Genomic DNA, 3,945 nt, shown 5'->3' with positions numbered 1-3,945 from the left:
TCTATTTTAGTCTACTAGGGCTGCCACAACAAAGTACCACAGACTGGGTGGCTTAAACAACACAAATTAATTTTCTCACAGTTCCAGAGGCTGGAAGTCCAAGATCAAGACGTCAGTAGGGTTGATTTCTTCTAAGGCCTCTCTCTTTGACTTAGAGATGGCTGTCTTTTCCCTGTGTTTTCATATCGCCTTCCCTTTGTATGTGTCTGTGTCTGAATTCCTTCTTCTTATAAGGACACCAGTCTTATTGGATTAGGTCTCACCCTAATGACCTCATATAAAATCAATTTTCTCTTCAAAGGCCTCATCTCCAAATATAGTCACACTCTGAGGTCCTGGGGGTTGGTATTCCACCTGTAAATCTGGGAGCTGGCATGCAACTCAACCCATAACGTATTCCTTCCTCCTTTTCTATTACCTATTGACCCTCAAGTCATTTGCATCTACAACTGTGAAAAGCAGTGGCAAATTTTGGTTTGTTATTTAACTTTTCACAGCTTTGTGTCTTATTTCATTAATAAGATATCCCCTATATAAAAAGTGACTTAATAATGAATTTATAAAGTACATTTCAAAGAGACATAAAATTTTAAAGACAGAAAGAACCTCAGAGATTATCTACTTCAGTGGTTCTCAAACCATTTTAAGGCACAGAACCTTCTAACAATAAAAGTTAACAAGGAACTGATATACAAAATAGCTAAGCTTCATTCTTTCTCTCCAAAAGGACTCCTAAGGGAGCTTCGGAAGATACTGGGCCTCCCTACAGGAAACATGATTTGAAAACTGCTGATCTAATCCAAATTCTTCAATTTTTATATGAGAAGCCTAAGACCCATCCACATGCCCCAGGCCACACAGAGAGCTGAAAGCAGAGCAGGACCAGGTCCCATGACTCCTGCCTTCCACGGTTCCTTCTCTTTGTATAGTTCCAACAAGGTCATGACATCAGTGAAACTGAATAGGACCATTTGAATAATGTCATTAGGAAAGGAAAATCCTGATATTTTATTGGTAGAAGGATCAGCATAGAGCCCAGGTCTAAGAGTTAGGAAACTCAGGTTCTAACTGCTTTTCCAGTACTGGCTATGCAGTCCTAAGAACAAAGGGCTTGACCCCTCTGTTCCTCTGCATATACAGCACAATAAGACTAGACTCCATGGGCTCTAATGTCTCTTTCAATGTCAAAATACTAGGATTCCAGAATGTAATTCTCACAGTAATTATAGTAACTCTGCTCATCTTTACTTTTCCTCTATGGTACAAAAGGGCTTCATGATAACTTCTTGCCCCAGAGGTATAGGTTTCAGTAATGAGTGGGCTCACTCTTCCCACACACAGAGCCTGACTCCCCACAACCCACCAGAGAGGGGACCTTTAGGCCCCTTTAGGCCCCTTCTGCTGTCCACCAAGGTCACCTCAGCATCTATACTCTAGCTTGCTACAATTTAAAAAAAAAAAAAAGTGAAGAATACATTCCACAGAAGAGTCAGTACCATGTGATGCCTCTTTTCTCAGTAATGTGAACCAAGCATTCAGCACTACAGGAAAAGTGGAAGTAGGAGGGTGGGAAAAATTGCTGTGCTATTTGGTAACTGTAATTATAGAATTCCAAAGTCGAAATGGCAGGAATTTGTCCTCCAACCAACATTCCAGTGACAACAAACTTATTACTTCATGAGGTTGCCTGTCATGGACCATGCTAATTCTCATGAGTAATTAGTGTCTTGTTTCGAACCCAAACTTACAGCTTCAAACATCCAAACTTTGGTTATGACCCACACCCATGTCCTCATCCTCTTCTCAGTCATGCAGCTGGACTACTTTTCTAGTGTCCTTGCAGTTAGCTATAGCCAGCGACTGACTTCCGACCTATGGAATGTGAGCTAGGTATGATGTGTCTCTTCCAGGCCTTGTCCCTGAAAACCTCCCACATGTGATCCTGGCTCCATCTTCATCTGCCAACAGAATGGAAAGGACTCTAGAGACAGAAAGGAGGTTAAGGCCTAGATCCCTGCACTAATACATGGAGCAGAGTCTCACCCCTACCCACATCTCCACTGGTCTCTGATGTGGGTAAGAAATAAATTTCTATACTGTTTAGTCACTGGAACTTAAGAGTTGCCTGTTTCTTCAGCTAGCATTATTTACTTTAATACATGCATCCTTTGAAGTACAAGAGAAGCCTACTCTTTGTCCATGGGTCAGACCTTGAAATAATTACAGATATTTCTCATCTTAAGGTAACAGACCAGATGACAATTCTATCCACTCCCTTAATATTTTCCTCCTTTTGACTTTCCCTGATTCATGCAACTCCTCCACGTGCTATCCTGAACTCACTGGATCGGGGCAGGGTTTGCATGGAAGAATTCATTGAGCGTTTTTTTCTGGCAAAAGTTGCCAAAAACCTAAACCCTTGGTAGATCAGAGAGGATTCCCAACATAATTAGCATATTTGAGAGAAATGTCATCGGCGACAGGAGGATGAGGGGACTAGAGCATCTCCATCTCCAAGCTGGGAAAATATTTCACAAGCCCAAATAGCCTTTCTCAACCAGAGTTCCATGGCAAAATTAAGCCTCAGTGCCCTAAGAGATCCATTGCATCAAGGTATTATCATCCTAAGGAGAATTTAAAAAATTGTTTCTAAGTACTATGGTTTAGATAAGGAACTCCACTTAAGAAAGCCTGGCTAGAGGGAAGGAGAGGAGAATAAGGAGACTGAAGGCATTGATGGATCCTAGAGAGCAAAGAGAAAGGTGCCAGGGAGTCCACAGTATATAAGGGAGATGAGGCAAAGGAGCCCGGGCTTGCTGATCAGGTAGGGCCCAGGGCAACAGCAGGATCTATTGGAGGAGTGACAGCATGGCAAGTCACAGGCACCTTCACAGAGACCCCAGCTCTAGAAGGCTCCTTCTGAGGCAGCTAGAAAGCACCCTTCCCGAAGGAGTGAGGCTGGCAGAAAGAGGGTTCTCTAAGCTGTAACCTGAAGAGCAATTATTAAGGATTCTCTGGGGGCAATAAACAGCTCTGTGAACACCTTTGAGTACAACTCAAGAGCTTCCTAAAATTCCCCCATCTTTTCATTCGCCTGCCAGGCCAAGTATCCAGAAGACCTAAAATGATTAAAGGAGGTACTACTGCTCAGTCAATGCTTCTTAACTACAAAGTCTTGAGAGTAAACAGCCTCTTCCCAGGCTGTTTTTCTTCTGTGTCAAAAGAGAACTTCTCCAAGTTACTAGCACAGAACTTCTTCTAGTACAAATTAGTCTTTGGAGCTCCTAGAAGACCTTGCTGGACCATCAGGGTACTCCTGACAGGATGTAGTTGTCCCCTCATTTTATGTTTTGCCAAAGGAAGCTTCTTCCTTAATGTGATCTGACTCTGAAACTTTAATCCAAATGGCAATTCTGCACGAAGAGTCATGAGAAGTGGAGCTCTGCTCCTGAGGTGGGTGCCCGTAACTATGGTATGGGCTGGCCAGTAAATTGTTAGAAGTGAATATTTAGTGGGAAGATGACAAATAATGAAGTAAAAATAGTTTACCGTTTTTTCAGCAAAAGTAGGTATTTAATAACTATAAAGTATTAAATGTGGGAATTATAGTAAACGTGTGCGCAGTACACATAAAATACGTAATTACATGTATAACTTAAGAAAGACTCATGGGGCTTTGCATTTTAAGTGGGATGGAGGAAAACAGAATCAATCCAAGTTATCTAAGGCCCTTGAGGGAAGGAAGATTAAAAGAGTTGAGATGGTTTTATTCCATAATGAGAAAGCTGAGGGAGGGCTAAATAGTTGTTTTCAAATATCCTAAAGGTTAATCCCAGGACAGAGGCCAGCTGAATGCAGCCGCTGGCCCTTCCCAGCTCAGAGCCCTTAAATTCTGGCTGAGAATTGCTATCTTAAGTGGAAAGTAGAGAAATCTGCTCTCCCATC

Source organism: Pteropus vampyrus, unplaced genomic scaffold, assembly GCF_000151845.1.
Source record: "Pteropus vampyrus isolate Shadow unplaced genomic scaffold, Pvam_2.0 Scaffold213, whole genome shotgun sequence".
Classification (NCBI taxonomy): Eukaryota; Metazoa; Chordata; class Mammalia; order Chiroptera; family Pteropodidae; genus Pteropus; species Pteropus vampyrus.
Note: the sequence above shows the minus strand (reverse complement) of the source record.